Genomic DNA, 24212 nt, shown 5'->3' on the forward strand with positions numbered 1-24212 from the left:
GTTCATACTCATGTATGTCCGAGTATTAGTTCCAAGGTGTCCGACCTTTGCAAAGCATAAGAGGGTCCGAGTTTGTATTAAGCATGTAGGTCCGAGTTCTTGTGGGATAACCTTGTCCGAGGTTTGGCATGATATCATGGGGTCCGAGTTTTAACTCCCCCTTCCCTTGTCCGACTTTAAACCCCCACACCCCCATGGTCCGACCTTTCAAATGAGCTTATGTCCGAGTTCCTTGTCACCTTGTAATGTCCGAGTTCTTTGGCCCATTACCCTTGTCCGACTTTTTATGAATGGGAAACCCCCACCCATGTCCGAGTTTCATCTATGAAACCTTAGAGGTCCGAATTTATTAACCTAGAATGCTATCTAACCTTCTGTTGTGCTGATATGCCAAGTTGTTGTGAATTAAACATGATTGTTATCCTGATTACATACTAAACATGATTTTATCCTGTTTACATACTAATTGCCCGGACTTTACAAGTGAGGTGTGTGTAAAAGCTCACAGTATGATTTGTATATGATCTCATGCTACTGTTCACTCTGCTTATAACTGTATGATTTGATATATGCTTGTATGAAGTTGAATGCAACTGTACGATCCTGCATACGTGAACATTCTATGTGATATCATCCGGTACACAATACACACACTAAACACAATTGCTTGAATATCAGTGACTTGCAAACCCTAATTTGATGCAAACACTTACATCGTATCATGTGCAACATATCCTAGGTCATGTGTAACGGACTTAGACATTTGATAAACCCTAGAGCATAGCATACCAAGCATACCAAGGTGAGTTCACACAACCAAGGCATGGGGTTCCCGGGTGGGAATGGGATTTGATGAACTATTGTACATACTCCGTTGATAGAACTACGACTAGACTAGTAACACTTATTGAACTGATCTTCGCACACCTGCCAAGGGTTGGCCGTGATATTATGACTGACTTCGCACACCTGCCTTTGGAAGGCCGCGAACTGAAATTTACTAATCTTCGCACACCTGCCTGGTAGGCCGCGATACAGATAAACCTAGTCTAGAATACTCGGGATGAACATCCCCTAATATCTTCGCATACCTGCCTGGGAGGCCGCGATGGAAACTAATACGATACATGACATAACGAACGAACATACTACTACTCACACTATACTATTACTGAACTGTTAACTGTGAACTCGCTCAACTAGTTGTTGATCCTCTGTTACATGCCTTGCAGGTCGTTAGATACATGGAGCTTGCACAGGGAGGAGCAGGTCGTTGTGGAGCATGGATCGTGGATGCCATGTTAAAACATTTAAACATTTGAACTTATGTTACACATTGGGGTTTTCATACTTATGCTTCCGCTATACTTTGAAACAATGATTATGTTTTGAACACCTATCGTATTGAATGATTGGTTTACATTTATTATACTTGATATTAATTACATGTTCAATATGATTGGTGGCTTGATCCTGGTCAGTCACGCTCCCAAGCGGTGATACTCCGCAGGTGGATTTTGGGGTGTGACAGATTGGTATCAGAGACATTGGTTATAGAGAACTTGGTTTTAATATGGGAAAACGTTTTTATTAAAACCAGACTATAACCAGAATAGTGCTCTCAACGATCCACAACGACGCTTCGCTCCACGTGCAAGACTCAACATCCTAGGTAATAAGGTTTATGTTTATTACCTGCTTGCTAGAACTGCATAGAACTTTGCTCGTAGTATGCTTAGATTTCAATGCTCGTTACTTGTTATTGCTTGAGAACACATGCGTGCTTACTCTCTTCTGTCATCGCACTATTCGCGAACCACTCTAACTTATGACGCTTTTGCTATGAAGATCATGGCCGGACGAATTAACATGACACAAGCCCAGTTGACGGCTCTTATCAATGAACAAGTTGCTGCGGCACTTGCAGCTGCTCAAGCAGGTAGTATACCCTGCAGTTTAGACTCACACTTGGATCTTTAGATCCTACATTAACTCTTGTGTTTAACCTTGTCCTATTCGTACACAATAGGTCAACACGCTCAGCAGCCCGTCTGCACTTTCAAGAACTTCATGGACTGTCGTCCAAGCTCATTCAGTGGCACCGAGGGGGCAGTGGGACTCCTCCATTGGTTTGAGAAGCTAGAATCTGTGTTCGAAATGTGTGAATGCCCTGAGGCTCGCAGGGTCAAGTACGCCACTGGCACTTTGGAAGGAATCGCGTTGACTTGGTGGAACGCGCAAGTACAGATCCTAGGGTTGGCAGCTGCTAACGCCACACCCTGGAATGATTTCAAGGAACTTATTAAGAGGGAATACTGCACGCGTGATGACATCCACAAGTTGGAGAACGAGCTTTATCACTTGAAAATGACGGGGTCAGAGATTGAAGCCTATACAAAGCGGTCAAACGAACTGGCCATTCTGTGTCCAACTATGGTGGACCCTTCCAGCAGCAATATATTCAGCTTCACACGTAGAGGCAGACACACAAGATTGCTTCATGCATTGCCAAGACACAATCCTGCCTCCTAAGAACTGACAACCACCTGTTGTAGACTTTCTGTTCGACTTGCATCCTCCAAAGTCTGAGTCAGTGTAAGCAACAAACGTCAAATCACTATCAGCTGGATAACACAACCCAAGTATGCGTTTCCCCTTCATGTAACGAAGAATCCGCTTCACTTTATACCTTTGTAAATATCAAGAGGACTTTTTGGGTGAAGGGTTAGGCTTGGGCTAAAGGTGGGTGGTTGGGTTAGTGGTTAGTAAAAGGGCGAAAAGCGTAAAAAGCGTCGGTTCTCGTAATACAATTTTTTTAGTGACTTTTTATTTTGAAGTATTTCTCCAAACAAGCTTTTGTTTGTATAGCTTTGTTTGTTTTTAACTTCATCATCATATAAATTTTTTTTAGTCACATAAAAGAACGAGCTTGCGAAAAACCGAGCTTGTTACTAAAATAAGGGGTGAAAAATAAAAAAAAAGGTTTTTGGTGGGTAAAAAGGGTTTAGGGTAAAGAAACGAAAGGTTTAGACTCAAAGGGGTTAACTAGGGGGATTTTGGGTAGGTGGTAAAAAAAATGAAAAATAATGGTGTAGAAAGAAAAATGGTTAGTCCTAATGCCTCCATCATTTACTTACTTGGGTTTAAGTTGGTAAGGACCGGGAATGAATCGTCGTGGCAAGTTCTAGAGTTGTAAGAACCAAGCGGCTATTCACACAAGAAACGAAAAATGAGCATTTAGTATAAAGATGTAAATTTGTATGCTCAATAAAGGCTCAAAACTCACTTTTGTGGGAATGGGTTTTTAATGTGATCAAGTATATATAATCAAATTTTAACTAGACTTGTTATGCCGTTTCATAATTTTCTTATGTTGGTTCTTGTTTTCACGACGCTTTCGGTTGTAAGTTTCATAAAAATATAACCTTATTAATCTTGTGATTCCCAACTTAAACTTTAGACAAGTAAGAAAAAATGAAAAATTTTTTTTGAAAAAAATTTGGGGTGTTTAGCGGTTCCAATAGAGTTTTGTGTAAGGCTTGCTGTTAGGACTTGCAAAATTTCAAAGTGTTAGCTTCCCCCCCCCCCCCACACTTAAATTACACATTGTCCTCAATGTGTCCCAAAAATAAATTTTTAGGTTGATTGGATGTGTAATGTGGTGTTAAAAAGCAAAGATTTATGTTACTGGCAGTCTGGACACGGCCCCGTGTTCGCTGGACACGACCCCGTGGTGAACTGCCAGTATTGAAAACTTACAGAAGGTGAACACGGGGGCGTGTTGGTTAGACACGGCCCCGTGTCTGGCAAATAATTGCAGGTCAGTAACCAGACAGCAGGTCTGGGAGATGAACACGGGGGCGTGTCGGCTGGACACGTCCCCGTGTGGATAGTCTGTGAGCCTGAAAAACAGGTTTCGTCTCCCGGTTTCTCCATTTTGGGCCTGTAAGCGCTAACGTTTAGCACTCTAACCCTTGCATTGTACCTGTTTCATCACTCAATACCACACCAAGCAATCATAAAACATCCTACATTACCACAGTTAATTGTCCCCAAGCATAAAGTAGAAAAATAAAACGGAAATAAAAAGTAGTTCAGGAAAGTAAATTGTTCAACAAGTGGCACGCAGGCCATAAATTGTTCGATAGAAAAGGGTGCTTAAACCTGTGGGCTCACCACCAACCCGCTCCTTGTTCCTTCAAGCCTCCTACTCCATGTCCTCATCGCTATCCTCACCTCCACCCCCATGCCCCGCCATATACTCCCGGATGCTACCGATATCATCTTGTATATCGTTGATGTTGCGCTCAATAGCTCCGACCCGGTGGTATGTGTTGTTGGCGAGATTGTAGGTGTTCCTGGTACACATGAGGTTTTCCTGCAAAAGATTATGTAAACTTTGAAAGTTAGGAAAACTGCCTCCTTGTGAGGAGGATTGACCCGGATCGCCATGGGGTTGGTACTGGTAGTGGGGAGGTGGTGCGTGAAGAACTAGGGCCTCCTGTGGGTTCCATGCATAACCTTGCGTTCTTTGGAAGCTCACCGTCCCGTCTTCCGCCTCATAAAGCAAGTTCATGGCTCGGCAAATGTGGTAGTCAACTCGTCCCGACCACGGACTTCTTTCAAAGGACCTTGGAATGTTCGTGAAGTGCTTGAAAAGACGGTACACCCATCCCCCAAAGAAGATAGGTGTTGGAGCTCGAGCAAGGCGATTGAGATGCATGTTTCGCAACAGGAGATATGGAACATCGAGAGGCTTCCGGTTGTGGATGCAGTGAAGGACAACCAAATCTTTTAACCCCACAATGCCACTACTGTCGTGACGCTGGTTCAGCGAGTAGGTGAGGAGCCTGTGAATGTAGCGGTATAGCGGGTCCCTCAGTTTGGTACTCTTAGTGCTGCTAGGGTTGTAGATTCCTTCACCTATTTGAGCCCATGCGGCTTGACGTTCGGTCTCATCCAAGTCTCGTAATCCCCCAGTGTTTTCCTCATTTCCCGATTCTTCTTCACCGTATAGTCCTATTATAGATCCAAACTGTGCCATGGAGATTGAGTACTGTGTCCCGCCACACCGAAATGCGACCCCTTCATTGTCAAACGGGTCAACCCTCGACTTAAAAGCGAAAGTACTGTAAAACTCCATTGTGCATTGAGGCACCGACCGAAGCCGAGTGTTCAATGCAACAGCTAGTGGCCCTGTCACGATGTTGTTGAATCGGTGTAGTTGGTTCACCATGGTTAACAAGTCCGTACATGCTCGCCTAGGGTACTCCTCAGGTCTTGTTTGGAGTATCTCATATCGTGCCCTAGCATCGAGTTCGCTTGCGTTGAACCTTGTGAGCTTTGACATCTGAAAGAATACACCAAAAGTTAGTACGAAACAAAGAAATTTTAAAAGAAACTGCAAACAGTGGGCTGGACACGGCCCCGTGTTCAATGGGCACGGCCCCGTGTCCAGGCGTCTGTAACCCAAAAACTTCATTTTTCGTCCCGGTTCCGAAAACCTGAAAATTTTTAGCCCAATAGTTGCGGTTTCCCCCGAAAATGAAACCCTAAGTGTCTTTTTTCCCAAAACAAACCGTTTACCCTTCCAATTTCGTCTTTTTCGTTTCAAAAACAAGGGTTTGGGGTTTTAGTAGGAAATCGAACGAATCTATCAACAATACATGTTTATTTACTTTCTACTACACTAATCTAAACTACTACTAACAGATTGCATCAAAAATTTGAAGTTTAATCCGGATGAACACGAAGAACCCTAGATTGTTCCCCAATTTTTGATGTTTTAACTACATGCAAGTAACTAATCTAACTACTAAAGATGATAGAATCATACCTTGATGTTGTTAAACGTGGTAGTGACGTCAGAAATCTGCGGAAAATCACCTGGAACCAGAGCGTTTTCGGCAAAACGGGGCGTGTGGAATGAGGTAACTGTTGTGAAAAGAGGGTTTTATCCCGACAGTCGCCTCGACACGGCCCCGTGTCCAGCGGACATGGCCTCGTGCCGAGCAAAGTTTTTAATTTTTTTTTTGTGCTCGTGTGCATGCCCCCTTTTTTTTCGAAAATGGTTAGAAGACTTACCGGTTGTTTTTGACGTATACTTGCCTGTTCGTAACTTGTCAGGTACGATGTTGAGTTTATTCGTTAACCGTTTGAAGCGAGATCTCCTCTTCCTCATCCTCAATGGATCCTCGGTAGAGTTTTAGCCGTTGGCCATTGACTTTAAATGGTATCCCATTTCGAGTTTTAATTTCTACTGCACCGTGAGGAAAAACATGGGTGACGGAAAAAGGCCCTGACCACCTAGATTTTAGTTTACCAGGAAATAATCGAAGTCGTGAATTAAACAATAGAACTTGATCTCCTATCCGAAATTCATTAGTCTTAATATATTTGTCATGTAAATTCTTCATTCTTTCCTTATAAATTTCGGAGTTAGAATATGCATAATTCCTTAGTTCGTCTAATTCATTCATTTGACAAAATCAATTTTTACCGGCAGTTTCTAAGTCTAAGTTTACATTTTTTATTGCCCAGTAGGCTCTGTGAGCTATTTCTACTTGCAAGTGACAACTCTTTCCATAGACGAGCTTATATGGGGTCGTGCCTATAGTGGTTTTATAAGCAGTTCGAAAGGCCCATAAAGCATCATCTAATTTGTCGGCCCATTCCTTTTTATTTAGTCCTACGGTTTTTTCAAGTATTCGTTTTAAACCTCGATTAGTCACTTCGGCTTGCCCATTTGTTTGAGGGTGATACGCTGTTGAGACCCGGTGATAGACCCCATACCTTGTTAATATTTTTTCGAGTTGATGATTGCAAAAATGGGTGCCCCTATCACTTATCAAAGCTTTTGGTGTTCCGAAACGAGAAAATAATTTTTTCAGAAATTTTACCACTACTCTTCCATCATTTGTTGGAAGAGCTTCGGCCTCCGCCCATTTAGACAAATAATCGACTGCCACAAGTATATATTTGTTTCCTTTTGACGGTGGGAAAGTTCCCATGAAATCGAGTCCCCACACGTCAAAGATTTCAAAAACGAGAATGCTATTTTGGGGCATTTCGTTTTTGGAAGAAATATTACCTGATCTTTGGCAAGCATCACATGTCTTTACAAGGTTTTGTGCATCCTTGTAAATGGTTGGCCAATAAAACCCTGAATCAAATACCTTTCGTGCGGTACTCGCGGCACCATGATGTCCTCCGTATGGACCTTCATGACAGTGACGGAGAATTCTTCGTGCTTGTAGGATCGTTCGTTGACCTGTTTGAGTCGTTCAGAGAAGTCCGTATCCGAATTAAGAGGTGGAAACTAATAATTCGGTGCTATTGAAGCTGTATTCACTTTAATCTTGCTGTTATATTGAACTTGTACTCTATTACAAGGTTTGACAGCACTTCGGCAGCACTTCGTGGCTCAACCGGAAGAATACACCCTTAACTATGTGTTAGGATCGCTTCCCTATTTATAGATAATCTGGACCGCTCATATGACATGATGTATAAGCGACCCTACAATGTTACGTATAAGCGATCCACACACTGATCTAATAAGCGATCCTGAACACTACTATGACACATAAGCGATCCTATACTAGGTATATATAAGCGATCCCAATACAATCTCCTGTTTCTAGGTATCCGTGCCATTTCCGATCTGTTCAATCTTCAAGACTCGATGTAAGACGTAGTCAGCAGACGTAGGTGCACTAACAAACTCCCCCTCGGATGTTGACGGAGTCTTCATAGAGTCTTCGCACATGTCTATCTACAATCTTCATCAGTCGACAATCTGGCTCTGAAATATCTGTCATTCCAAGAATCCTCGTTCTCTATCTTCATCACCAACATGCTCTTCTCTCTTGAAAGTTGACTTGGTGTCTTCAGACTCCCCCTCTTACACAGCTGGGATCGTAGTCTGAAATTCAAACTTTCACTGGTTCTAAGATTGTTAACAAGCTCCCATCAGGTTCCAGATCAAAACCTGGCTCCATTCTCTTTCAGAATCAATATCTGGCTCAAGTCCTGCAATATCTCTACCCAACTATAAGTTTCTACAAATATTAAAACTTTTCAACAATTTAGAAACTATGTTGAACCAATACAGTATTAATTTTGCATTCAAGAATTTATAACTGGTTCTTATCAAAACAACTTTACCATTTACACACAAACATTCCCCAAACCAGTTCTTCAAGTTTAGCACTTTGAATTTCGAAAATCAGCATCTCAACACTAGTTGTCGAAAATCTTTTTGATTTTTCAAAATTTATGCTAAAACACACTGAAAATCTTTTTGAACTTTCTGAATGAAAGTAAATGCAGAAATAAAAATATTTACAGACAATATTTTTGTGAGTTTGTGCAAGAGGATCATATCAGTTATCAAACATATCACAAACACCGTTAAGCTTGATTACATGATAAGTTCTAAACAATTTACCTAGATTATCAGTATGTTTGTCCACTTAAATTTTCACACAAATTTCAATTGATTCGAGATACGATATTAATGTTTTAGAGACTTAAACTTAATTGTGTATCACTCCACTTGAATATACTCCTGTATCCAGATCCCAAATATTCAGTCTTACAGGTGAGTATACCACAGATGATATCTGTAAAGGGGTAAATGCGAAACCATGAGAGCTCAGGTCAGAACTTCCGTTCAGCAGAGAGATGACGGCTCGACTTTTGGTGGGTCCCCTTTAGAGGATCTTTTGTTACAACAGCAAAGATTACCAATTTTATTGTTTAATCAGTTTGCTGAGGGCGGTGCTTATGTTTCAAAGCTTTTTGCAGAAAGTATTATTCGGGGACTAGGTCAGTATTTCCATACAGCAGAAGTCCCGGAATAATACCCCAGATATCACTGAGCATAAAGACCTAGTATCTCAGAATACGGGACCTTTCAAACAAGATTTCGGGGGTTACCCATATATCCAAGAATAGTTACCCACAAATTAAGTAAGTTTGATTTAGGTTTATATCTCGTTTCAATATACTAAATGTGCGAAAATCTACTGACACATCCGCAGTAAGATTGTTTATCACATTTTGACTTAAAATTCTTTAGCGTGCTGTGATAGTCCACTAATGTACTATCATTTCCTCTTTTATGCAACAAAAACTCATTTTTCAATTTTATCATGTTTTTGGCTTTTTCAAATTTTCTGATGTTTTTGGATTTTCTAAAAATTCTTACTCCCCCTAAAATTCAAATACATCTAACGAAAATTGAAAACAAACTGTACAGAACATGACAACTGATATCGAAATACTTCAATTCTCCATCCGTTTGGCTTAAACAATCAGAACTCCCCCTCACAACAAACTATTTTCCCATAATGATTTCAAAACACTTAAGTTTGTTTTAATCATAATGGTTTTTCCAGAAAATAAGTTTAGTTGCTTTTACCTTTTGTAAAAATGGGGCAAAATCATCACATTGTTTACCAAATTCTTGAATGATAATTAAATCAAGTTCAATTCAATGACCTTGATTTAACCACTTGTAAGATCAACACCATTCCACAACTAAACACTTTCAAACCTGTTTTTCAACCAATTACCATTGTTTGGTTGAATTTTCAAAGTGCCGATTCCTACTCCTCGCTTACAAACCTGGGAGTTCCGGCAAGTCCTGCAAAAACTTCACAAACAGATTTAAAAAGATGCCGATTCATGATCCACAATACCATCTTGGGATCTCCGGCAAGTCAGGTTTTTATTCTTGAAAAAATATATCCACCCAAGCCTGACCTTCCTTGGGTGTAACCTCATCGTTTTCATTGTTTCTTTCAACCGAACTGTAAACCCATCCTTTGGAAGCATAAAAATCCTGAATGCTTTGGGCCTTACCACTGACCATTTTTTCAAAGATGCGTTTTACATTTCCGTTGAAAGTTTTTTCAACATCAATTTTCTTCTTGTCAGAATAAAACTGATTTGAAATTTCAACTTTTCCAATTTTAGATTTGTAATTTTTAGCACTTAGTGGCGGAAAATTCACATCATCCACTTTCGAAACTTTCTTTTCAATCTTTTTCTCAACACGTGGCTCCTCTGATTTTATGGAATCAGATTCATCACCAGAACTTTTACCTGAACCTTTAACAACCCATTTCTGATTTGTTACATTTTCTATTCTTTTGGAAGCACTCTTTGAAGATTCTCCTTTTTCATAAGTTGAATTCTCAAAGCCTGTGAACTTCCGGGTTGACAGTTCAGTTTTTTCAACAACTTTTTCTTTCATTTTTCTTGAGACTTCTTGTTTTAGTCGAAATGTCTTTGGACAATCTTTCGCAATATGACCCACAGCTTTACACTGAAAACAAGATCTCTTTTCAATCTTCTTCGGATCTTCCTTCTTCTTCATGTCCTCTTGCTTCTTAGCAAGGAATTCTTGATTCGTCTGATTTCTGAATGAATTTTCTTTTTCTGCTTCAGTTGTTTTTCCTGCAACAAACATTGTTTCTGGTTTATAAACGTTTTTATTTTTATAGTTTTCCTGTGGAATAAAACCAAGACCTTTCTTTTTGTAATTACGATTATGGTTTGGTTTCTTTTGGAAACTATAACCACAATTGTAACCCATTTTCTTGTTGATTCTTTGTTGATCTCTTGAAGTGTATTGTTTAGGTTTTCCATTAAGATTAAAATCTTTTATTTCAGAAATATTAATTTCTGTTATTTTGAAAACCTTTTGAATCATTTCAAGTCTGACACTTCTTATTGGAAAACTTTCATCTGAATATAATTTGTCAGAACCTTTTAAAGTATATGCCACTTTGACTGATTCATCATTCAAATTAGATTTCGAAAGTAAAAACTCTTTATCATAAACCCGTTTGTCCTTTTTAACTGTTGGCTTTGACGCACTGGACCCAGACTTTGACTCGGGTTTTGACTTCGGTTTTGATTCCTCATTGTCATCTGTGTCTAACACCTGATCGACCATACTTTTTATCAACTTTGACTCATGATCAGTGTCGGATGACGTATATGTGACATCGATATTTTCTGGCAAGTTATCCGATGGCCCAGACTCCCATTTCAAATTGATTGCTTTATTGACTCTTTCTGAATTTGGATTTCGAGGTGAATATCCATTTTCGACCGGGGGCGGACATCTATTGTAGGATACACTCGGTTTCTTACCAGAAGTCTTCAATATTTCTTCATCTTTTGTCACGGATTTTTCTTCTTCAAATATCTTCACTTCTTCAAATGTCTTCAAATCTTTCACCACTGGATAAATCCTGTCAACAACAAAAGTAGAACATGAGTTACTGTCTAATAATTTCTTAACTTTCTCAGTTTCTATCTTTTGTGTTGCCAACTCAAGCTCGAGATCTGCACATTTCTTTATGTTATAGTTTGCCGTATCAAGCTGTCTTAGGTAAGCTATCTTCAAAGTATTCATAGCTTCAGCTTGTTCACCATCAGAATCTGTATACTTGTTGATTTCTCTGTTCATTGTGTCATACGATTCTTTCAACTTGTGAATGTTGTGCAAAAGCTCATTGTTCTGCTTAATCAGCGAATCACAGTTCATGCATTTTTCTTGGACCATGACTGGTTCAGCATCCACTTTAATCTCGAATTCAGGAACCTCTTTGACTGTCCTGCTTGAATTTAAAAATTGAGCTCTTCTTAATTTCTCAGCTTTTGCTTCTTCCTTCAATCTCTCTTCCTCTTCAGCCTCCTCTATGATCTTTCTTCGTCTCTCTTCAGCAGCTTCCATGACTTTTCTGCATCTTTCTGCACATTTCAAATCATAAGCATTAGCAAAGAAAGCATGAGAAGTGTTTTTAGACATCTCTTTGGCCATAAGATTTTGATCAGGACAAAAATCATCCCAGGTAAAACCTTCAACCATCTTTTCATCATCTTGTTCAGCTAGACACACTTTGCTATCTTTTGGAAGATACTTTTCCCAGGTAAAATTATCATATTTTCCCTGACTAACAACACATGCTCTTTTTGAATTATCTATCACATCTCTCCCATGAGCTGTTTGTGCCTGCTGCTGTGCTGGTGGTGTGATTTGATGATAAATGACTTTCTTGTGATAATCATTGTTTCCGAAAGGATTCTGGGCACCGGTAGCTTCACGGTTTTTACATTCCCGCTTGAAATGCCCCTTCTCTCTACAGCGAAAACATGTAACTTTGGATTTATCAAAACCCAAAGCTGAAACGTTTGCATCACGAAAATCATCACGGCCGGTAATTTGTTTGAACTTTTCAGCGCGTCTCATCACACTAGCCATACACCATTTAATATCCATCAATTCCATTTCTCAGCATCAATTTGATCGTAATCCTCTTTCGTGAGCATTGGATTTCCGATCTTTCCTGCAACAAAACAACTATAAGATTCTAAAATCATCCCTAATAAAGACATTTGATTTTTTGCATTCAGTGTAGTCTTGATCATTTTCAAGGCTTAACACAATGTTACACTGAAGTTTTCTACCATTCTTTGTTACAGATATATTAGGATCAAAATATGAAAATCTTGTGCTGTTGCTTGATCCCTGAGATGTCTTCTTTTCAGTAGAATCTTTAACACTGTAAGCAGTTTCGATCTTAGGAGAGAACTTTGTTGAATCAGTAGCACCATGCTTGTAATACAAACTGATATCCTGCTCTCCATCGTAGTTCTTCATCCTAGCGATCTTTCTCTGCTCCATCTCTTGAGGTTCCAAATGCTTTATGAAGTCTCCTAGTTTCATCTTTTTATATTCCACTTTGTTGGACTTCAGCATCATCAAAAATGTTCCCCGGATTTCATATGGAAGCGCATCTGCAAGTTTTTCAATTAATTCATCAGTATCTTTCTTAATACCTAACTTTGTCATATTTCTCACCAAGTTACAATATCTATCAATAATTTGTTTGGTGGTTTCATTTTTCAATCCCCGAAACAAATCAAATTCCTTCTTCATGAGAGACATTTTGTTCTTTAACATATTGTCACTTCCTGTAAACTTTGCTTCCAATCCTGTCCAGATTGAATATGCAGTTCCGTCATGTTGAAGCAATATCAAGATATCTTCTTTTATAGCTTGCTGAAGCAGACTCACCATCAATTTCTCATCTCGATATTTCTTTTTATCTGCAGTACTCATCTCTCTAAGTGTTAGCGGAGTACCATTCACAACATCTTCCTTTGTAGGTTTAACTTATGGTTCCTCAGTGTGTTCCCAAGCATCAAGATGATAGGCTTCTACCCAATTTCCGAATCGTTCCGACCACACGTTGTAATCATCAATATCCATGAGTTTCGGTGGTTTCTGAGACGTTCCGGTTTCATTTTCAATCAAAGCACTCTGAGTAATCGATGTCGGGGTTGCAAACGCATTATAAAATTCAGAATCCATTGTTCACAATTGTTCACAAATTCACAATAATTTCCTAATTTTAGCAATCAAATAAGCGGATCAGACACTGTCCGTTCGAGCGATATAGACAAATTTCACTAAAAGCGGTCCAAAATTCTGTCAAATGAGCGATCCAAAGATAGTCGTTTAGGCGGACCAACAGATGTTCATTCGAGCGGTTCACAAGTGTTAGTTCGAGCGGTCCAACAAATTTTAGTTCGAGCGGTTCAACCGAGTACGAATGAGCGGTTCAGAAATGAGTTTTCGAGCGATCCAAACCCAAAATTTGATCCTTGGAGCGGTCCAGATGGATATTTTTGAGCGGTTCAGATGCTGATGTCACCTTTTGCGCGAAACCGAATGAACAAACCACCTAAAATCTTAGTTTCTACGTCAATTTTAGATCTGAAAACTTCAAGGATTTGTTAATTCATGATTCCGAGTGCACAGTGTGATTTTGAGCTTGTTTTACCGTGAAAAATTTTAAAAAAATGAAGAAAGAGTAGAAAAACAGAAGAAATGCAGCTAAAATGGCAAGAACTCCTCCTCCTGAGCTCTGATACCACTTGTAGGATCGTTCGTTGACCTGTTTGAGTCGTTCAGAGAAGTTCGTATCCGAATTAAGAGGCGGAAACTAATAATTCGGTGCTATTGAAGCTGTATTCACTTTAATCTTGCTGTTATATTGAACTTGTACTCTATTACAAGGTTTGACAGCACTTCGGTAGCACTTCGTGGCTCAACCGGAAGAATACACCCTTAACTATGTGTTAGGATCGCTTCCCTATTTATAGATAATCTGGACCGCTCATATGACATGATGTATAAGCGACCCTACAATGTGACGTATAAGCGATCCACACACTGATCTAATAAGCGATCCTGAACACTACTATGACACATAAGCGATCCTATACTAGGTATATATAAGCGATCCCAATACAATCTCCTGTTTCTAGGTATCCGTGCCATTTCCGATCTGTTCAATCTTCAAGACTCGATGTAAGACGTAGTCAGCAGACGTAGGTGCACTAACAGTGCTTCATTACCATGGACACACCTTCGAATGAGCTGGTCGGCACACATTTTGAAAAGATAAGGATCTTCCTAAAAGTAATGCTTTACATCAGCAAAGAATTTCTTTCTTTGATGATGCGGCCATCCTTTTGTGACTATACCGCTAGCTAGATAATTAGCATAGTCGGCATACCATGGCTCTTGTCTACTCTCCATCATCTCCAAGGACTCGGTGGGAAATTTTTCATTGATTTGCTCGTCCCCGGTTACTTCCAAAGCTGGGTCTTCTAGGCGCGAGAGATGATCTGCAGCAGTGTTTTCTGCTCCTCTTTTGTCCTTGATTTCGATGTCAAATTCTTGGAGGAGTAGAATCCATCTGATCAAACGGGGTTTTGCATCTTGTTTCTTGAAGAGGTACCTGATGGCTGCGTGGTCTGTATAGACTACAGTTTTAGAAAGAACAAGGTAAGAACGGAATTTATCAAAACCAAACACCACTGCTAGTAATTCTTTTTCTGTAGTTGTATAATTTTCTTGTGCATCATTAAGCGTTTTACTAGCATAATAGATTGGGTGGAAATGCTTTTCTTTTCTTTGTCCCAAGACTGCTCCAACGGCAAAGTCACTGGCATCACACATGATTTCGAAAGGAAATTTCCAATCGGGCGCTATCATGATAGGTGCATTGACTAGCATTTCCTTGAGGGTTAGAAATGCTTGATTGCATTCCTTGTCAAAGATGAAAGGTGCATCTTTTTCAAGTAATTTTGTTAGAGGCCTTGAAATTTTTGAAAAGTCCTTGATAAACCTTCTATAAAATCCGGCATCTCCTAAGAAACTTCGGATTGCTCTTACGGAGGATGGTGGAGGTAATCGAGAAATAGTTTCTATTTTTGCTCGATCAACTTCCATTCCTTCGTTTGAGATTTTGTGACCGAGTACTATTCCCTCTGTTACCATGAAATGGCATTTTTCCCAGTTAAGGGCGAGGTTAGTTTCCTCACATCGGGATAGCATTCGTTCAAGATTATCGAGGCATTGGTCATATGAGTCTCCAAAGATGGAAAAGTCGTCCATGAAGACTTCCATTGTCTTTTCTATCATATCATGGAAAATGGCTACCATACAACGTTGGAATGTTGCAGGTGCATTACATAGACCGAATGGCATGCGTCGATATGCGAAAGTTCCGTAGGGGCATGTGAAAGTTGTTTTCTCTTGGTCTTCTGGTGCTATCGGTATTTGAAAGTAACCTGAAAAACCATCTAAGAAACAATAAAATTTATGACCAGATAGTCGTTCTAACATTTGATCAATGAAAGGCAAAGGAAAGTGGTCTTTCCTTGTCGCTTCATTTAATCGCCTATAATCTATACAAACTCTCCATCCTGTGACGGTTCTTGTTGGTATTAACTCATTTTTCTCATTAGTTATTACCGTCATACCTCCTTTCTTTGGGACTACTTGGACGGGACTTACCCACGGACTATCGGAGATAGGGTAGATTAGTCCGACATCAAGTAGCTTGATGACTTCATTTTTAACCACTTCTTGAACGTTAGGATTCACTCTTCGTTGTGGTTGAATTACTGTTTTGTAGTCATCATTCATTAAAATTTTGTGCGTGCACATGGAAGGACTTATTCCTTTAATATCTACAAGCTTCCAAGCGATCGCATTTTTGTGTTTTTTAAGTAGATTAACTAATTTCTCTTTTTCTATGTTACTTAATTTAGAAGAAATAATTACAGGTAAACCACCATCTTTGTCTAGAAAAGCATATTCCAAACCTTTAGGAAGTTCTTTGAGCTCAATGGGTGGGTCTTTAGAAGACACCTTATTTTGTGGCTCTTCTAGATCAAGAACCTTAAAGGTTTGTTCTATGGCGATCTCTTCTTCGACAAAGTGGTCATCTTCTTGAGTTGTATCGGGTGGTTCTGCTTCATCTTCAATTAGGGGGTCATTATTGCCAAAAGGATATTTCATTGAACGCTCAAGATCTATGCTTCTTTTGAATGCCCCTAACTGAAGAGGTAGATTGTTGAATTTCCGGTTTTTCAAAGCCTTATGAGTTTGTACAAAAGGTTTTCCCAAGACTAGAGGGGCGTCATCAAGGATGACAAAGTCGGTTGGGATTACCATTTGATTTGTTTGAACCAAAACATCTTCAACTACACCGACTGACCTTATCACTTTTCGATCGGATAGAAAAATGGGTATTCAAAGTGGAGTAAAATCACTAATACTTAATTTTTCAAAAATGTAGTTAGGCATTATGTTAACACAAAGATCTTTGTCAATGGTGATATTACTAATAAATGAATTTTGAAAGAAACATGGAACCGGTGTAATGTTAATTTCAAAAGGATCTTCTTTTATTAGCGAAGTTTGATCATTAGTTAACTTAACACTCACTATTTCTTTGATTTTAGCACTAGTGTTTAACTCTTTTAAAAACTTAGCATGAGGGGTTACTAAACAATGATTTTCGAAAGTAGGTGACAAGAGGTTAATTTCTTCAAAATTAGACTCTTCTTGTACTTTAACGTTATCGGACTCACCTTTTTCATTGTTTAACTCATGTGTCGGTTTTTCACTTTCTTGTTCTTCCATTTTTACATTTTCGACTATCTCTACGTTATTATTACAATTTAATTCTTCTCTTGCGCGGGACTCCTCTTCCCTTGCGCGAGATTCTTTCATGTAACGTTCGATAGTTTTGATGTGTTCTAATATCCTATTGGTCACTTCGGTGAGAGAAAAATAATTTGGATCCTCAAAGCTTGAATCCGGTTGTTCGATCCTTGGCTCCTCATAGTACTCATATGAAGTAGATGGTTCACACCATTGTTCTTCATTGTAAGTATATGATGGATAAGGGTCAAAATTTTGTTCTTCATAGTACTCATATGAGGTGGGTTGTTCACGCCATGGTTCCTCATAATAAGAGTATGAAGGTGGTGGTTCATATCTTGAATCTTCAAAGTATGAGTATGAGGGCTCATACCTTGGTTCATCAAAATATGAGTATGAGGGAGGAGGTTCATACCTTTGGTCTTCATAGGATGTGTATGAAGTTGATGCCTCGTACCTGGGCTCCTCATAGTGGTTGTATGAATTAGATGGTTGATATGAGTTGTTATATTGTACCGAGCGTGTGTTACGACAATTAGTGCAATAATTACCCCTATAATCATCCTCATCATAGGTGTAGTTGTAACCTCTTGAGTATTGATCCATAAGAACCACTCAACAGACCACAACTGAGTCTCGGGACCAGAAACAGAAATAAGACGGAAACAGAAGCTGGACACGGCCCCGTGTTGGGTGAACACGGCCCCGTGTTCAGGGTCTGTATCTGGGCGTTTTAATTAAAGTTACTGGTCACGTTGGACACGGGGGCGTGTTCAGCGAGCACGGCCCCGTGTTCAGACTCTGTATCTGGGTATCTAAGTAAAAATGTGCAGCACGGGGGCGTGTTCAGCGAGCACGGCCCCGTGTTCAGGCTACTGTAAATGCAAACTAAACTAAAATGCAGAAAAATGTGCGCGCGTTTTGAAAAGGTTTTGAAAAACTGATTAGGCCGTCGATTTTAAACTTTCTTAAAATCCTTGTGTCCCCGGCAGCGGCACCAAAAACTTGATGCGTGTGTAGTGTAATATATTTTTAATGTATAATTAAGCCCTTTTTTACACCTTTAGCCAAGTTTTAAATTTATAAAACACGATATTCACTAACACTAAACACACATATGGGCAAGTGCACCCATCGTGGACGTAGTATAGTGTTGGTAAGATACCGAGGTCGTCCAAGGACACAAGAGCTTTTAGTACCGGTTTATCCTCAACGTCTAATCAAAATCAAAAAGTTAGAAAAATGTTTTTAAACTAAGAAAATAAAAACTAACTAAATGCTGAAAAATAAAAATAAAATAAAAACAGATAGACAAGATGAATCACTTGGATTCGACTCGTGTATTAGTATAACCTTTGATTATTTTCGCACTTTTGCACTTGTTTAAGAGATTATCTTAGTTACTGTAGTAGGCCCCTCTTTTGAAGGCGACGTTACCCTCAACCCAGTAGTTTGAGTCAGCAAGGATACAATCCTAAAAGGTTGGATTATTGGAAGATAATGAATTAAGTTATTAATGCAAATTATGGTAGGCCCCGCTTTTGGCGGTGACGTTACCCTCGACTAAGTAGTCTGAGTCAGCAGGGATACAGTCCTAAATAGCCGGGTTATAGTATTAATAGTAGTTAACTTATGAGGGGGTCAAAGAGTTTGGATCCCCGCCATCCAATACCTATGGGCATTGAAGGAGATCCTACTAAATTTGACCCAGGTCCCTTGCAGGACCTCTAAACGCTGAACAAGGGCAAGACCCTTACCAAACCGTTCCCTTAACCCCCGACCAGGTAGCCAACATACCTCCATATAGACCGTGGAGATATGAATGGTGAAAATCTTTTATTTTATATAGACAGTAAAATAATGCCAAGACACCACGGACAAACGATAAGGAAAGATCACCTTCAACATAAGTAACTAGTTATTAAAGTCATTAATACAAAACCAAATAAAAAGTGCAAAAGATTAAAAATAAAAAGTATTATACTAAACACTTGTCTTCACCAAGTGATGTAAGAGACTTAGGCAAACATGGCCTTGATTGTCAAGAACTCTTACTATCAATCTTGGATCCCGAGACGACTCACACACTCTACGATGGACAATGGATGATGGTGGTGGATGATGGTGTTATGGTGGTGGTGGGTGGTGGATGAAGTGTGAGAGAGGTGGTGTGCCAAGGGATGCATTGGAATGAAGCCAAGCACTCCTATTTATAGGCTGAACAGAAGGCTGGGCACGGCCCTGTGTCCGCTGGACACGCCCACGTGCCCGTCTGACACTATCTCTCTTCATTAATTGTAATTCGCAATTACAATTAATGCGCCTGCTGTACTTTCGCCATGCCCCCGTGCTCACTGGACACGGCCCCGTGGTGGGCAATAGAAGCTTCTACAGGTTTGTCTATTCTGCTGCTTCTTGGGCACGGCCCCGTGGTGGCGGAGCACGGGGCGTGTTCAGGCTTCTGTTTTCTCTTCTTTGTTTGGGAAGATGCCGTTGAGGGTTCGGGCAGTCTACTTTTATCCCTTTTCTTGTATTTGTGTTAGAATTGGCTGTCTTTTTGCTTCTTTTGTGAATTTGAGCTCATTTCATCCTGAAAATACAAAAGGAAGACAAAAACACTCTTTTTCCAACATTAGTACTTAAAAAGGGTTAGTTTTATGCCTTATTTGATGTAATTTATATGTTGCATTTTACACACATCATCGGACGATATGCGCTACCTCATGGAACGAATGTGGATCTTATTATACGGCAACTGTAGGGAACTCGTGTCGAGCAAAGTACACCCACCTCGATATTCTATTCATCTGGGTTTTGATGAGAGATACTAGGATCTATAAATCTTACACTGGTGATCGGGCATGAAGGCCCACCTAGCTATGTATGTGAATGATGTTTGACTTGTAGGAAAGTCAAGGAGAAGAATTAGCAACTAGAAACACACATATGAAAATGAGAACAGACTGCCATGGATTCTGTCACCAGTCTACTTACAACTCGAAACGGAACCAATATCACATGGGTGATCGTTGATTGTCTCACGTTACCCGCACACTTTCTTACAATCAAGGAAACTGACTAGTCTTCACAGCTGTGAATGTTCCTCTGAGAGAGGCGGCTTTTAGGCACGAGGTGCCAACTCCTGTTACCTTTGATTTTGAGCTATACCTGATTTATGACGGGCAATACACAACACCCTTGGCTCACGTCTAGACATGAGCACTGCTTATCACTGAAGGACAACCGGACAGAGTAACGAACCATCCTGGCACACGAAGACATGCTGCGAGCATGTGCGTGATTGACTATAGTAAACATTTGGAGGGACACTTACCTTTGGGTGAGTTCTACTGCAGCTGTTACTGTATTGGTATGCGTGTCGCTCTGTTTGAGGCATTGCATGGATGATAATGCCAATCTCCTTATGGACTGAGGTGGATAACAATCTAATCACAGGTCAAGGACTTGTACTCAAAACTCTTGGGAAGATTGTGTCACACCCCGACCACGTAAAACATCAAATCGTGGCGGAAACGTCGGGGAGTGTTGTAACAGAATTATTGTTCCACAACCATAGTAATTAAAATAATATTTTATTCATAACCAAAGGTGGAATTACATTGTCTCAAAACAAGACCCAAGGAGTTACATCGTCTTAAACAAAAGAAACAAGAGTACATCACATAGTTAAACTAATTCTAGCTTCATTTTAAGTCTCTAAGGCACAGGTCCGCCCTAGTGTCACGAACATCATCCTAAGCAACAGCTCCTGAAAACACATGTGAAAATAGGTAGGTCAGCATAAAAACGCCTGTGAGTAACATAGGTTTTGTGAAAATAGGATTCATGACTTGAGTTTAAGAAAATGCTTAATGAAAACTTGTCATGAATCTAGTTTAAGTGTTTGATTTTATAAAATGTTTAAGAAGCGACAACAAATCAGTTAATTGTATATATAAAAGAATAACGTATGGTTAAAAGAATAACCTGTAGGTCCCCTTGATTCATATGGATCTTCACAGAATCGTCTTTCCAATCAAGAGTGCGGAATCCTCTTGATCAGAATTAGCAGAAAACGTGTAGGAACAGAAATCAACAATCACTTTCAAACCGGATCTTTATTGATTAACTATCTAACTGATTACAATCAATCAAGATCCTCACACACTCAAATTCGTCCAAACCCTAGTTCTCACGAATTTCAATGTCTCTCAAACTCTGTTTTGGCTGATTAACTGATTAACCTAAACCCTAAAGCCTAACCTTGTTTATATAACACAAGGTTTACAAGTTGGACTAGGGTTTACTACTTGGGCAAAGCCCAATTCGTTTCCCCTAGACCCAAATGGGTTTAGTTTAGCCCAAACTCTATAATCTCACTATTACAAAGCTAAACCCGCTAACCGTTTATCGTTAAACTAATTACAAGATATCCAAAGACCAAATCTAAGCTGTTGTCACAATCATGCACCAACAAACTCCCCCTTGACAATAGCTTCATAAAAACTTTGTCTTGAGTCAAAACTTTGTCTTCGGTCTTCTTGTAATCTTCAAGTACTCTTGCACTGTCTTTGGTCTTTGGATAGCTTCAGCTTCAATAGCTTCTGTCAGCAACTGACTCCCCCTAAGCTGATGCATCCAATCACCAAATCTTCAACACGTTAGCACTCGAGTAAACTCCAGTTTAGCATTTGCACAGCAATCTTTAAACTCTTCAATCTTGTCTGCAATATAGAAAGGAGGTTCTACCATGCATCCAATCAAACTCTTATCTTCACACTTCACAGCAACTTCTTAGCAACTTCTCAGCAACAAACTGCTTCAATCTGTATACTATAAAACAAACATCTCGAGAAACCATAAGAATTTTTCAACATAAGTTAAATAAATTATTATTTTTCAAGAGATTAGTTAAACTGTATAACAGATTAAGGTTTTTCAACTTATCACCAACACGCAAAACTTTTTGTCCAACACAAAAGATCCTACCTGATTGAAAATTTTGAACTCACTTTCTAACACCGTCTCCCCCTATCAGTAACAAGTCCTCCAAGAATAACAGTTTTCCGTACGTTAAGAATTTTAAACAGAAAATGACACTATTTGGATTTTTATATTTTCTGAATGCAAGTAAATACAAAAAGCAATAAACACTCTATTTTTGTGAGAATCACTGGTAAGAAGATCATATCAGCACAATCAAACTGTTTCACACTATTTGATAATTCTTTATTTAATTTCTCGTGAAAAACAGTTCAAGACGATTACCAGTATGTTTGTCCTCTTAAACAAAATGCATGAACATTTCAAGTACCATTACCATATGATACGTTAAGGTAATTTTATTTTCTGAAATACGAGCGTGTCCCACTTCAGGATATACCCCCACGATCAAGGTATGCACAAAGATTCATCGTAGTAGGTGAGTATACTGATGTCATACTTTAAGATATCCGGACTGTGTCTAGGTCTGGATATAATCTGTTTTATCATGTTTTAATTGCTTAACCATGAACACCCAAATAAATACAAATCAAATCCTGGAAATATGAGCAACACACTCTATCATGCAAGTATCTTCCCTACCACATATTTCACAAGTCCAATCCAGAGTTCTGAAATCTTAACTGGGAATAGGTTGAGAAGAGAACATAATAGATCTTTAGCAGAGATGGTATAATATACAGATCAAATGAGATTTTCTCAGTTTGATATAGGTTTCTTGGGTTTCTTTTGGGCACTTGAGGGCCTCTTTCGGGTGTATTAGATCTATAGCGCGACAACGTACAGCTAGGTCAGCATGTATCTGGATGCAACAGAAGCTGTCGTTGCCTAGCACCTCCAGGTCAGCATATATCTGGATGCAGCAGAGGAGGTACACGACTTTTTTCAGAGAAGATTTCAGAATCAGATCAAAATTGTGTGTATCGGGAAATATACAGACATTCAAATAGAAATGAGCTAATTCCAAGTGACTATCTTTCCTGGGGTCATGTACAATTTTAGTTCTAACAGACAGACAGCCAAGATATCCCTAGTTGAAACAACAGTATAAAGACCCAAAACTTCAGATTTTGGCAATCTATCAACGCAAGAATTAAGGTCATTAAACCATACACCACTGATGTGTTCCCCACTCATATTCAGTTCATTTATGTTTATATCACATTGGTAAGTTGATTATTTCATGCTTTTGCCTACTGGTACATCATATGATGAAGCTGTTATCACACTTAAGCAATTTTGGTTCAACTTCAGTATGACAGTCTAACTTGCTGATGTACTATCATTTCTCCTTTTTCACACAGTGAACTCTCATTTTTGATTTTCTATTTTTTTTTATTTTTTTTATTTTTTTTATTTTTTAGAAAAAGCAGTAAACTATTTACAAAAATTCTTATGAAAAACCAGTTATTCCGGATTCCTCATCCCGTTGAGTTCGACTAAGTGTTCAAAGCGAGCCCTGTCAAATGCTTTAGTATAAAGAGCTGCCAGGTTATCCTCTGTGTCGACTCGATGTAATTCAATTAGTCTCTTTTCAGCACAATCCCGTATAAAATGATGACGTATGTCAATATGTTTTGTGTGACTGTGATTCACGGGATTATTAGTTATTGAAATAGTGGCATTATTGTCTATCATAATAGGAGTACGAGTGAAATCCAAACCGTAATCGCGCATCTGCTGTTGTATCCAGAGAACCTGAGAGCAGCAGCTTCCAGCAGCAATATATTCAGCTTCACACGTAGAGGTAGACACACAAGATTGCTTCTTGCATTGCCAAGACACAATCCTGCCTCCTAAGAACTGACAACCACCTGTTGTAGACTTTCTGTTCGACTTGCATCCTCCAAAGTCTGAGTCAGTGTAAGCAACAAACGTCAAATCACTATCAGCTGGATAACACAACCCAAGTATGGTTTTCCCCTTCAAGTAACGAAGAATCCGCTTCACTGCTTTCATGTGTGACTTTTTTGGATTTGCCTGATATCTGGCACACAAGCATACTACAAACATGATATCAGGTCTTGAAGCAGTCAAGTACATTAGAGAACCAATCATTGCCCTGTATTGAGTAGGATCAACGTCTTCAGTACTTTCATGATCTGGGCCAAGATTGTGATTTTCACATATGGGTGTGTTGGAAGTAGTGCAATCATTCATTTTG

This window comes from Helianthus annuus, chromosome 7, assembly GCF_002127325.2.
Source record: "Helianthus annuus cultivar XRQ/B chromosome 7, HanXRQr2.0-SUNRISE, whole genome shotgun sequence".
In the NCBI taxonomy this organism is placed as follows: Eukaryota; Viridiplantae; Streptophyta; class Magnoliopsida; order Asterales; family Asteraceae; genus Helianthus; species Helianthus annuus.